Source organism: Trichechus manatus, unplaced genomic scaffold (assembly GCF_000243295.1).
Source record: "Trichechus manatus latirostris isolate Lorelei unplaced genomic scaffold, TriManLat1.0 scaffold00048, whole genome shotgun sequence".
In the NCBI taxonomy this organism is placed as follows: domain Eukaryota; kingdom Metazoa; phylum Chordata; class Mammalia; order Sirenia; family Trichechidae; genus Trichechus; species Trichechus manatus.
This window is the reverse complement of record NW_004443984.1, coordinates 8,663,663-8,677,556: the sequence shown is the minus strand read 5'-3', so window position 1 is coordinate 8,677,556 and position 13,894 is coordinate 8,663,663. Positions and strand designations below refer to the sequence as shown.

Genomic DNA, 13,894 nt, shown 5'->3' with positions numbered 1-13,894 from the left:
GGGTCTGTAAGTTTTAAATGGATTTATCTCATTTAACCTTCAAAATGACCTGTGAGGTGGGGAGTATTATGATCTCCATTTTACTACTGAGGAAGGAAACTGAGGTACAGAGAAGTTAAATAAGTTACGCAAGGACAGCACTAGGGTTTGAATCCATTTGGTTTGATTCCAAAGCCACTTAGCTATTCTGAACTGCTATACATTCTGTGCCCCCTATATACTGGAGCCTTGGTGGTGCAGTGATTAGGAGCTACCAAAAGGCTTGCAGTTCTACTCTGTCCTATAGGGTTGCTATGAGTCAGAATCGACTCGACAGCTACGGTTTTGGTTTTTTTTGGTTATAATCTGTAAACTCCAGCTCACCTGCTGATATGATAGGCAGTATTTTTATAATTTAAATCTTTTGATTCCCCTACCTGAGAACTTTCAAAGGTTCTTTCTGTACATCAAATAAAATCCAAATGCCTTATGAGACCTTACAAAATCGGCCTGCCCTGGACTTTGTCAACCTCTAGAGCTATACTTTCCAGTGTAGTAGCCACAAGCAGCTATTTAAATTTAAATTAAGTAAAATTTAAACTTCAGTTCCTCAGTCACACTAGTCACATTTTTAGTGCTCCCAGACATGTTTCTACTGGACAGCAGGGTTCTGAGCCTCCCATCTTGTGCCTTGTCTCCAGAGCAATAAGCACCAGTCACCACAGAACTCCTCCGGTGGCTCCTCTACAACGTTTGTTTGGAAAGTTTGTGCTCTTTCTCCTCATCCATGAAGGGCTGAATCCTCATCATGGTTAAGATATCACCTAAAATGCTACCTTCTCAGAAAGGCTTTCTTCTCATATCTAAATAGGAATTGCCCTGTTGTCAATCTTACACCCTGTTTATCTCCTTCTCTAAGCATTTACTACAATTTTTCTTATTTTTCACTTTCACATGTTTTTTGCCCCGCATCTAGTATAGTACATAGTAATTATTCAGTAAATATTGGCTTGGTAAATGGATGTTAATAAATTTAGCTAATTTTAATAATTTTGCCTAACATTTAAGGAAAAATTAGGTCAAGATTTCTTAACAGTGACAATACTGACATTTTGGGCCAGGTATTTCTTTGTTGTGGGGCCATCCTGTGTACTGTAGAAAGTTTAACACCTCCCCTGACCTCTAGCCACTAGATGCCAGTAGCACTCCCCCTTTAGTTGTGACAATCAAGACTGTCCCTAGACACTGCCAAACACCTATCCCCTGGGGGGCAAAAATCACCCCCAGTTGAAAACTACTGATCTAAGTAACTCCAAATAATTAGAAAATTCTGAATTGAACTTAAATCAATGTTAGCATTAAGAAAATATCTAAAGGTGATCTTCATCTTTTATTTATCTCAAATACCAAAAAATTCAGATTTCTAACTATGGTCAAGTATCACTCTGCTACTGGAGAAAAGGGACAATAATTTAAATACATACACACTTCTTACAACCAAATCCCTTCTGCCACCATAAGCAGGATCATTTCATTTCTTTTCCATACTCAATAATTAAAAAAGATTAAAGAAGAAAAAAGATTAAAAGGCTATGGAAAAAATCCTTAAAAAATTCCTAATTATTAAGTTCCCTATAGAACTGAGAAACAGATACTCAAACGTTTGTTAATTTTATAAACAAAATATGGCATCATTACTGTAAAAATGTTAAACATTCTTCTACAGTCATTTACCTCCTAATTTCCTCTTTTGTGAATTGTGAAATACCACTTCTGATCTATCAAATTAGCAAAGATGTTTTAAATTGGGAAGACCTGAAACTGTCAAGATACACACTCCGATACTGTTAGTAGCAATGTAAGCTGCTACAACCGTACAATCTGTTAAAAATATTGAGTACCTTAAAAATGTGTGCTTCTCCTGGGAATCTTAAGTCTAAGGAAATAATCTTAAATACAGAAAAAAATTACACACATATGGGAATATGTGTACATATATACATACGCCTATGTATATATCACAAAAGTTATTTAAAACAGAAAATAAAGAAGAAGGAATCTTTAAGCCAAACAATAGTAGCTATGTAAATTATGGTTTATCTCCTTGAGAGGCTACTTAAGCTGTTAAAATTATGTTTATGAATGCTGTATAATAGGCATGATGTCCCTGGGTGGCACAAATGGTTAAGCACTCGTCTGCTAACCAAAAGGCTGATGATTCAAGTCCAGCCAGGGGCACCTCAGAAGAAAGGCCTGGCAATCTACTTTCAGAAGATCAACCCACTGAAAAACCCTATGGAGCAAAATTCTACTCAATAAACGTGTATGGGGTTGCTATGAATTGGCATCACTTCAGTGGCAATTGGTTTGGTTTTTTTTTTTTGGGGGGGTGGTAATAACATGGAAAAACATTTACAATACAAAGTAGTGTTAAATATAAAAATTACCAAGCTGCATAATCATTATGATTTAAAATAATTTAATAATAATTCAATTAAAACCAAATCCTAGTATTAGGGGAAAAAACAGTATATAGAACATGTGATTCCAACAGCCCTAGGATTATTTTACCTTTTCTTCCAGGAACAAACTATTGATACACACAACATGAACGAATTTCAAAACAGTTATGCTGAGTGAAGAAATTTTTTTTTTTTTATTTCAAATTAGCTTATGCCTCCTTAGTTTTACCATTTTCCCTCTACCATGTAATATATACTGCTCTTATTTTAAAGTTTTAAAAAAATATACTTGATTCTTTTTTTTTGTTCATATGATCATTTGCTCTAATACAACTATGGCTAATGAGTATTATCTGCTGTACATACTGCATGATTCCATTTATATAAAAGTCTATAAAATATAAGTGAATTCATAATGACAGAAAGCAGATTAATAGTGGGAGGATGAGAAGGAGGGATCGCAAAGGGGCAGAAGGAAACTTTTAGGAAGGATGGATAAGTTCATTTTTTTTTTTATTGTGGTAAAGGTTTTCATGGGTATATACACGTCAAAACTTACCAAATTGAACACTTTAAATACATGCAGTGTACTGTATATCAATTATTCCTCAGTAAAGCTGTTTCAAAAGGTAAAGGACAAGTAAACAAATAAATCATCAGTTCAACTGGTGTATCTATCACTGGGGAAAAAATGGATTGTTATTCTGTGCTGGATAATAGAACAATTAAGTAGATTTACACCTGTCTGAGCACTACTGCCTTAGGAATATTGATCAGCCCAGGCTAAATTTTATCTCTGGTTTGAGTCAGAACTGACTCGATGGCAAAGGGTTGGTTTAGAGGAGTCTCTACTGACATGACTCCATACTTATTAGTGACTTGGAAAAACACATCAAAGCACGATTTTCTAATTAGATGACATAAAGCTATAGGATGACAGAATCAAGATTTTATAAAAGTATAAGCTGACTAAAAAGGATCATAAAATTTTATGGGATTAAGGAGTAATTTATTCAAATTAACTGATTTACTTATACGAATTTTTCACAAGCAGTTAAAACAATCCTTCCAAACTCGCAGAAAGTAGACTGCTGCTTCTCGTAGTAAACTCATTATTCTGGAAGATTTTTTTTTAAGTTTCTCCGTGATTGTACACAAAATACTGATATCACAGTAATAAAATCTAATTCCTCTAAATAAAATATGACAAAACTCTACAACATGGTAAAATTCCATAGTTTATATTTCAGAAGCATGCCAATGTAAGAAAATTAATATATTTCAAATTAGCTCATACCTCTTTAGTTTTACCGTTTTCCCTCTACTATATAACATGTACTGCTCTTACTAAAGTACAAGAAGCATATATTTGTTTGATTGTTTTTTTGTCCATATGATTAATCGCTCTAATATAACTATGGCTAATGAAGAATAATGACAAAAGTTTCCCTCTCATCTCTGATAAATGTTCCAAGGACAAACTTGCATACACAAAACAACCATGAAGGCATTTCAAAAGCTGAGTGCAAATATAAGACACTTCTCTGATTGTCGGCAAAGAATCTACCTAAAATGGCTGACATCAGTGCATAAAGCCTGCATACCAGACATACAATGAAAAATCTTTGATTGTGTAATTTTTTAAGACTGCCCAGGAGTCTTTTTGCCTTTCAAGGAATTTAACCAACCCAGTGAAAGTGGCATATGGGCACCATATGCTGAGACAGTAGGAGGTAAATTGAGGGTTAGCCTTTATTTTGACACAAAAATGATACTAATGAACCTGATACTACAGGAAAGATGGCCAATACTCAATCCTGGGGCTGACGAAAAGGGGGACTAACAACTTCAAAACACCTGGTCAAGCACTCTCCTACCCATTCAGCTAATAACATGTACAACAAAGTTGTAAAAGTGGGACAGAGACTTAAATTACTGTACTAAGAATGGAAACCATTTTATAAAAAAATGGAGAATATCATATTTTAAGGTAACACTGCCAAAAATCCCTTGTCCTTCCAGAACAAGCACTATATATAATATACAGATATGCTTTTTTTGACACACATACTTTTTAATTCACCGAAGGGCTACATATGTCATACATAGTAGTAGCAGCTTTAAATAGTAGAAATCGAATTTGATCTAAATGAAAAAATAAATTAAAATATAGCAGATTCAACACATTTCATGTAAATTATATAGCAGGCACTGTGCTGTCATTCAAAGATTTTTTATGATCTCTTCTCCAAAGTAGTAAGTCTGCAAAGTCACACGTCCTCATTTGTGGAGAATATATTAATAACATGCCTATTCTTTAACTCAGTAATTGCACTTCTGGAAAGTTAGTCTATAAAAATAATTGAAAATACAAAAAAAAAAAAAAAAGGTTAAATTTAAAGTCATTTATAATAGCAAAAGCTGGAAACAACCTAAATGCTTAACCCCCCACGAAAAAATGTGAATTTTTCTTAACAAAAACCCTGCTCCTCACCCAGTACTCATCTCCATAAATAGCACCACACTGACTCTGTTGCTCAAGCCGAGATCCATGACATCAGCCTTTGTTCTTCTTTCTCTCACATTCCACATCCAAGCTAGCATCATATCCTATTGACTCTACTTTCAAAATATATACCAAATCCCACTACTCAACTCCTTTACCTCTACTACCTTAGAGCAAACCAGCAGCCCTTAACCGGTCTCCCTGCTTCCACTTCACCATCAGCCCACATCACAGACTACTCTCCATACAGTAGCTGCAATCTACTGCTCTTGATCCTCCAGTGGTTTTCCATCACATTCAGATTAAAATCCTAAATCTTTACTATTGTCTATAATGTTCTACATTATAAGATGCCCAGGAGTCCCTGGGTGGCACAATTGTCAAGCGCTCAACTACTAACGGTTGGCAGTTTGAATTCACTCAGAGGTGCCTTGGAAAAAGACCTGGCGATCTGATTTCAAAACGTCATAGCCATGAAAACCCTATGGAACACAGTTCTACTCTGCAACACAGGAGGCCGCCATGAATCGCAATCGACTCAACCGCAATTGGTTTGTTAATATATGACACCCAGATAGTTCTCTGAATTCTACCTCCTACCACTCTCCACTCTAGTCACACGGGCTCACTGGCAGTTCTAAGACCATGTTAAGCATATTCCTATCTCTGGGACTTTGCATTGCTATTCCTTCTACTGGAAATGATCTTTTCCTAAAAAATCGCAAGGCTCACTCCCTCAGTTCATTCAGGTTTCTGCTTAAATGCGACTTCTTAAGACAGGGCTTCCCTGAGGGCCCTAGTTAAAGTAGGACCACCAGTCATTCTCTATCCCTTTATCCTGCCACAGTTTTCATCAAGGCACTTATTACCACTCAAGAGTATATTACATATATATTTGTGTACTGTCTTTTTATCCTACAAAAATGTAAGCGCCATGAGGGCTACAGGTTTCTTTTGCTCACTACTATATTCTCAACACTCAGACCAATGCATGACACAACAATAGAAGCTTAATAAATATTTGCCAAATGTTAAGAGAAATGCTTTTAATAACAGAGGAAAAGCCCATATTAAAAAGTGACAAACTGGGATAAAATATACAGATATTTTAACAAGACATGGTAATACTACTGGTCGCTAGAAATCACTCAGGATTGCTAGAAATTTTCATTTTCTTCTTTTGCTGACTTTATGAAAATAATAATTCAATGGTGAATGTGTATTTTTATAAGAAAAAATAGTCATATCTTAAGAGTTATGCTTGACAAAAATTACACTGCTCTTATGCCCAGTACTTTAAAAACAAAAACAAAAAAATAACCTATGTCCAAAAGGAAGGTAGTACCATAAAAAAAATTAATTTTTCAATATTAATTGAAGGTTCCCAATTACTAGAGTAACTAGATAATTTATCATCAAAACTGGATCACTTTTAATAGTGAAAAGGGGTACAAAAAGCAATTAACATCTGTTTAAACACTCTATAACAGAAACTGAGACTAGTCTCAGGCAAACCAGGATAAATGATCAGTCTACCCACTATCTGCATGGCACAGTTCTAATTCTTCAGGGCCACCTTCATGTTTCCAAAACCCAGCTATCTGTTCTACTTCTGCTCACAAACCCTGACTACTGGCCATTCCATTACCATGCCTCTGAATCTTCCCTTCCCATATAGCAACATGTTCTCTAATCAAAGGTTCTTAACCTGGGGCCCATGGTTGGCTGGACGAAATCTGTGAGGTTGACTTTATATGCAAAAACTTGGTATATGCTCTTTTTTGAGGAGAAAGCATGCAACTGTTTTCTAATTCTAAAAGTGATGTACGATCCTAAAGGTAAGAACCACTGCTTTATCATATTACTTTAATGACAATTATTTATTTCCTCATCTCTCTCACTAGACTGTTTCTTTAAAGCAGCCTGTCTTTAAAATGATACTCATGAAGAGTGTGCTTCTTAGCTCAAGGACATACAAGAGACTAAATGGGCAGCTCCTGTCCAGAGGTGATATGAGAAGGCAGAGAGGGTCAGGAGGTGGTTGAATGGACACAGGAAATCAGGTGTAGAAAGTAGGATTGTGCTGTCCCAGTAAAGGGAGAGCAATTAGGGTCACATAACAATGTATGTATAAATTTTTGTATGAGAGACTAACGTGAACTGTAAACTTTCACTGAAAGTATAACAATAAAAAATAAATAAAAAGCACCTTCTCTATATCCCTAGGGACTCAATGGTATGTTGAACTGAAATATTAAAAAAGATGGGTTTGAGCCCCAACTCCCCTAAATTCACTTAGGCTGACTGTAAGACAACTGGAATTTGCTTATAATTTCATTACCCTTATCCTCTAAGTTTTTATTTTCCTTCACTTATGAATTTGAATTAATAATTTAATATTAAAAATTAAATTTCCTCATATTAAAACCAATGTTCTCTTTTCTTATGAGCATGTAATGAGGCAGAAAAAAAAAATTTAAGAAAAAAAAAATCCAAACAGAAAAATAAAACTCACTGTCTAAAAGAATCATAATACAAAGCTGGAGGTTAATCTTCATGGAAATAGGAAAAAGAAGATGAGTGTGCAGGCCAATCCATGAAACATAATCTTTGTTTCACCTCTTAACTTCTTAGATTAAGATGATGGAAAAAAGATCTATTCACCTTATTATATTGTTGTTGTTGTTAGGTGTTGTCAAGTCGGTTCCAACTCCAAGAGACCACACATACAACAGAACGAAACACTACCTCGTTCTGTGTCATCCTCACAACTGTTATTATGCTTGAGCCCACTGTTGCAGCCACTGTGTCAATCCATCTTGCTGAGGGTCTTCCTCTTTTTCGCTGACCCTCTACTCTACCAAGAATGATGTCCTTCTCCAGGGACTGATTCCTCCTGATAACATGTCCTAAGTATGTGAGACGTAGTCTCGCCATCCTTGCTTCTAAGGAGCATTCTGGTTGTACTTCTTCCGAGATAGATTTGTTCATTCTTTTGGCAATCCATGGTATACTCAATATTCTTCACCAACACCACAATTCAAAGGCGTCAGCTCTTCTTCGGTTTTCCTTATTCATCATCCAGCTTTCACATGCATATGAGGCGACTAAAAACACCATGGCGTGGGTCGGGCTCATGCTTATCAACACTTAAAAATGTCTTTTGCAGCAGATTTGCCCAATATAATAAGTTTTTTGATTTCCTGCCTGCTGTTTCCATGGGTGTTGACTGTGGATCCAAGTAAAATGAAATCCTTGACAACTTCAATCTTTTCTCCATTTATCATGATGTCGCTTATCGGACCAGTTGTGAGGATTTTTGTTTTATGCTGAAGTGTAATCCATACTGAAAGCTGTGGCCTTTGATCTTCATCAGTGAGCGCTTCAAGTCCTCTTCACTTTCAGCGAGCAAAGGTTGTGTCACTTGCATATCGCAGGTTATTAATGAGTCTTCCACAAATCCTGATGCCCCGTTCTTTTTCATGTAGTCCAGCCTCTCAGATTATTTGCTCAGCATACAGACTGAATAGATATAGTGAAAGGATACAACCCTGATGCACACATTTCCTGACTTTAAACCACGCAGCATCCCCTTGTTCCATTTGAACAACTGCTTCTTGATCCATGTAAAAGTTCCTCATGAGCACAATTAAGTATTCTGAAATTCCCTTTCTTCACAACGTTATCCATAATTTGTTAGGATCCATACAGTTGAATGCCTTTGCACAGTCAATAAAACACAGGTAAACATCTTTCTGGTATTCTCTGCTTTCAGCCAGGATCCATCTGACATCAGCAATGCCATTCCTGGTTTCACATCCTCTTCTGAATCCAGCTTGAATTTCTGGCAATTCCCTGTCGATATACTGCTGCAACCGCTTTTGAATTATGTTCATATAATTCTATTCAAGATTTTATTGAACACTTTTATCAAAAACCTATCATGTGCTGGTCACGAGGGAGGGAAAGGATGGGAGGGAAAAACACTAAACAGACGTAAGTGGTAACTTTGGTGAAGGGTAAGACAGTACACAATTCTGGGGAAGTCAGCACAACTCGTCCAAGGCAAGGTCATTGTGATGGTTAAGACTGTATGTCAACTTGGCTAGGCCATGATTCTCAGTGTTTTGGCAGTTGTATAATGTTGTGATCATTTCCCTGTTGAAATCTGATATGTGATCACTCCCATGATGGACTCTGCTGAGTGGTATTGGCGGGGGTGGGGCCTGTAGCAGCTCACTGCACCCTCAGCCTTCATCTCTCTGCACTCCGGCAGCTACTTCCTTTCTGCTCGCCTTGCCAAGGTTTTGTCTTGTTCCAGACCCAGCAGCTGCCTCTTGTCATCTCACCTCTGGCTCCTGGGACTTGAGCTAGCAGCTTACTTATCAATATTGGGATTTGTTGACCTTCACAGCCTGTGAGCAAGAGTCCTGTTCCCGACCTGTTGATTTTGGGTTCACCAGCCCCTTCAGCTACGTGAATCAGGAGGAAGATTGCGGTCTTATCTGCTGATCTTGGAATTCACTGACCTTCACAGTCTGTGAGTGGAAGCCCTGCTCTCAGACCTGCCAACCTTGGGTTCGCCAGCTTCTGCAACTGCATGAATTGGGACAGGCCTCTACCCTGATCCACAGACTTGGGACACTCTAGCCTCTACAATCGTGTGAGCTGTTTCCTTGTTATAAATACATATATATATATATGTACACATATATATAGTTATAAACATATATATATATATACTTATATATATATATATATATATTTATATGCTTTACTGGTTTTGCTTCTCTAGAGAACCCAGCCTAAGACAGTCATGGAAGCTCCACAGACACAAACTCCCCGAGGGACCAAATTGCTGGGCTGAGGGCTGTGGGGACCATAGTCTCAGGGAACATCTAGATCAATTGGCATAACATAGTTTATAAAGAAAATGTTCTACATTCTACTTTGGTGATTAGCGTCTGGGGTCTTAAAAGCTTATGAATGGCCATCTAAGATACTCCACTGGTCCCACCCCATCTGGAGCAAGGGAGAATAGAATGAAGGAAACCAAAGACATAAGGAAAAGATTAGTCCAAAGGACTAATGGACCACAACTACCAGAGCCTCTGCCAGACTGAGTCCAGCACAACTAGATGGTGCCTGGCTACCACCAACTGCTCTGACAGGGATCACAATAGAGGGTCCCAGACAGAGCTGGAGAAAAATGTAGAACACAATTCTTACTCAGAAAAAAAAAAAAAAAAAAGACCAGACTTACTGGTCTGACAGAGACTGGAGAAACCCCGATAGTATGGCCCCCGGACACCCTTTTAGCTGCCCCTTTTTAATGAAGTCACTCCTGAGGTTCACCCTTCAGCCAAAGATTAGACAGGCCCATAAAACAAAAAGAGACTAAATGGGCACACCAGCCCAGGGCCAAGGACAAGAAGGCAGGAGGGGACAGGAAAGCTGGTAATGGAGAACCAAAGGTTCAGAAGGGGAGACTGCTGACATGTCGTGGGGTTGGCAACCAATGTCACAAAATGAAAAAAAATACTAGTGGGAAGTCAAGAGCCCTGGTGATGCAGTGGTTAAGAGCTTGGCTGCTAACCGAAAGGTCGGCAGTTCGAATCCACCAGCCACTCGTTGGAAACCCTAGGGGGCAGTCCTGTCGTATGGGGTCGCTATGAGTTGGAATCGACTCAACATCACACAACAACAGGGGACACTAAAGAAAAAAACTTAAGTATGAGCTCTGTAATAACAATAGAATTTGAGAAATTAGGAACTGTATAAAACAAGAGGTAAAAAGGAAGCTGACTGAGATGCAGAAAGAGAAGAAAAGTGGAACTGAATGAGATAAGAAAATATTCCCTACTTTTGATACAGATTCTAATTTTGCTTTGTTGCTAGGTGCCTGTGAGTCAATTTCAACTCATGGCAACCCCGCGTGACAAAGTAGAATGCCCTCATAGAGTTTTCTAGACTGTAATTTTTATGGAAGTAGATCACCAGTTCTTTTTCCTGTGGAGCCACTGGGTGGGTTCAATCAGCCAACCTTTTGGTTAGCAGTTAAGTGCTTGACCACTGCGCTACCAGGGATCCTTAATTTTGCTTTAGGAGTATTAAAAAGAAGTACTGATAATGCTGGAAATCCAATCAAAATGTCAAGGAAAGAAGTGAAGAGGATGAATAAAGGAAAATATTAGTTGAGAAGGTGACAGAGTAGAGAACAGGAAATAGAGGATCAATCCATAAATAACTGTAGCTCTTAAAGAAAAGACAAGGGAAAATGGAAATAAACAATGCAAGAGAGGAAATAGAAGAAAAAATATACTAGAAAAAAAAATCACTCCAACTATGAAAAGGCCTGAAATCAAAAGGGACCCCTTAATACCAAAGTCAAATGAACGGAAATCCATATCTAGACATTTTATGGTGAATTACTTTTTTTTTTAATTGCGCTTTAAGTGAAAGTTTATAATTCAAGTTAGTCTCTCATACAAAAATTTATACATACATTGTTATGTGACCCTAGTTGCTCTCCCTATACTGTGACAGCACACTGCTCCCTTCCACCCCAGATTTCCTGCAACCATTCAACCAGCTCCTGACCCTCTCTGCCTTCACATCTCACCTCTGGACAGGAGCTGCCCAGTTAGTCTCATGCATCTCCTTGAGCTAAGAAGCACACTCTTCACGAGTATCATTTTATGTCCCATAGTCCAATCTAATCTTTGTCTGAGGGGCTGGCCTCGGGAATGGTTTTAATTTTGGGCTAACAGAGAGTCCAAGGGTCATGTCTTCTGGGGTCCCTCCAGTCTCAATCAAACCATTAATCTGGTCTTTTTACTAGAATTTGAGTTCTGCACCCCACTTTTCTCTTGCTCCATCAGGGACTCTCTGTTGTGTTCCCTGTCAGGATGGTCATTTGTGGTAGCCAGGCACCATCTAGTTCTTCTAGTCTCAGGCTGATGAAGTCTCTGGTTCATGTGGCCATTTCTGTCTCCTGGGCTAATACTTTGTGTCTTTGGTGTTCTTCACTCTCCTTTACTCCAGGTGGTTGGGACCAATTGATGCATCTTAGATGGCCGCTTGCTAGCTTTTAAGACCTCAGACACCACTCATATGGTGAATTAATATTTTTAATGAAGGAAAATTATTTCATGCAGCTACATGAGAAAAATGTTACCTATAAAAAGTTAATATTCAAATTGTCAACTTCTTTTTTTCAATGTTCTATGTCAGATGCCATTGGAGATATTTTATGGATTTTGTAGGCAAAAGTTGTGTGCCTCTAAGAAAGTACATGTATAGTTATGAAATGTCTCAAAAAATACATCACTTTGAATCCTTCCTGAATGCTCAAAGTTGTAATCCAATAAAGCAACAGGTGAATAACAATACTGATGCTCAAGAATTAAGAAATTCATCATCAGTTTTAATTATCAACATTAAAAGCAGTTAAAATATTTTAAAAATATATTTTAAAAAACCTTTCATGTGCCAGTTAAACACTGTCTGTAAGAGCTTATGTGCAAAAGCAAATATATAACATCACAAGCAACCTTGAGATACTTACCGTGCTGTATACTGCCGAGACGGTCGGAGTGAAGATTCGATCCTCCAGAGGTTGCTGCACAGGTCCTCTAGGAATTCTAGAAGAGTGAGTTAAGGATAAAAGAACTCAAAAATGGATTGCTTTAACAGTAAGAGAAAATCACTACCACAAAATTCTGTCAACGTCCCAAGCATTTTCACTCAACTAGTGGAATTATGCACTTACAAACTCTAGAAAACAAAGTATTTCACATTTCTTAATGTGATTAAATCAATCTCTCCAAAAGTGATTCGCATGATAAACATTCCACAGAAATTCAAAACAAAATTGTACAAGTCTCCAAACTTTGGGTCCATGATGACAATCTACCACCATTACATTTTAGAGAAAGATAAGCCTAATTCATCAACGTGAAATTGCTAACATAGGCCCAGTCTTTTCTGCTAATTACACAGGAATAGCAAAGACAGTTGTTTCCTTGTTTTCTATTTTAGCTGCTACTTTTCCCCACATCCATCTACCAACTCCCCATTTTTCAAAAGAGGCTCTCCAGCATTATTTAGTTTAAAAGATTTCACCACGTTGGTAGGGCATTTTTCAAAATACAATTGCTTTGTTCCACTTCAAAACTGAAAGATGTAAGCTCTTCTACCTAGTAAGGCAGTATTTTGTAACAGAAAATGCTTGCGCACTCTAGATCTCTTCAAGAATGACAACCAGAGACTGTCAACAAAAAGTTAATAGCAATTACCTATGGGTGGTGGAATTATATACCTGTGTTATGTAATTTTTCTTCATTGGAAATAAATGACTTATATAATTTAAATATATATTTTTAAATAACTATAAATGTAGTAACCCCAAAATGACACATTTTGACCTAACAAGTATTTAATTCTTCCAATGTCATGAACCTTTCTCTAATTCAAGGACACAGTTTGGAAGACAAAGTGACAGCTGCAAATAATAATTTTACAAGAATGACCAAAAGTTGCAGAAGTCTGAAAGAATCATTAAAAGTAAATTCTGTTTCCAAGTAGCAACAGTTTACTCAGGTGGGAGAGGGAAAACAAAAAAAAGCTTGTGTTTTAATCACTTAAAATTAATTACATTTAAACTAAGTATGCTTAACTTTATATTTAAAATAACATTGTATCAGTCTCTAGACTTAAAACTAGCAACCTCAGACAACAGTTAAATGTGCTGCCATCATCACCTACACACAAAGAACTGATTCAAAATGCTGCATTGAGAAATGAAAGGCTAAAGCAGCTCATAAAGAAACTGCTTCATCCAAACAACTATACATATATGTTTACAATGTAGAAAACATAAGCCTCTCAAGTTTCAGGACAAAAATCCTTCACATTAGCTTGTCCATTAATTCAGAATGAAGATTAC

General features: G+C 37.3%; 1 protein-coding gene across 1 annotated transcript in view; it reads right to left on the bottom strand.

The window, feature by feature from the left end:
* The window catches only part of EIF4G3 (eukaryotic translation initiation factor 4 gamma 3), a 348,277-nt gene that overhangs the window by 291,771 nt on the left and 42,612 nt on the right, over positions 1 to 13,894 (bottom strand). The window contains exons 2-3 of the mRNA XM_023732132.1: positions 12,515 to 12,590; positions 3,001 to 3,058 (exon numbers count right to left, since the gene is read on the bottom strand). The gene's annotated coding sequence lies outside the window, so the exon portion shown is untranslated. The remainder of the gene's footprint in view (positions 1 to 3,000; positions 3,059 to 12,514; positions 12,591 to 13,894) is intronic.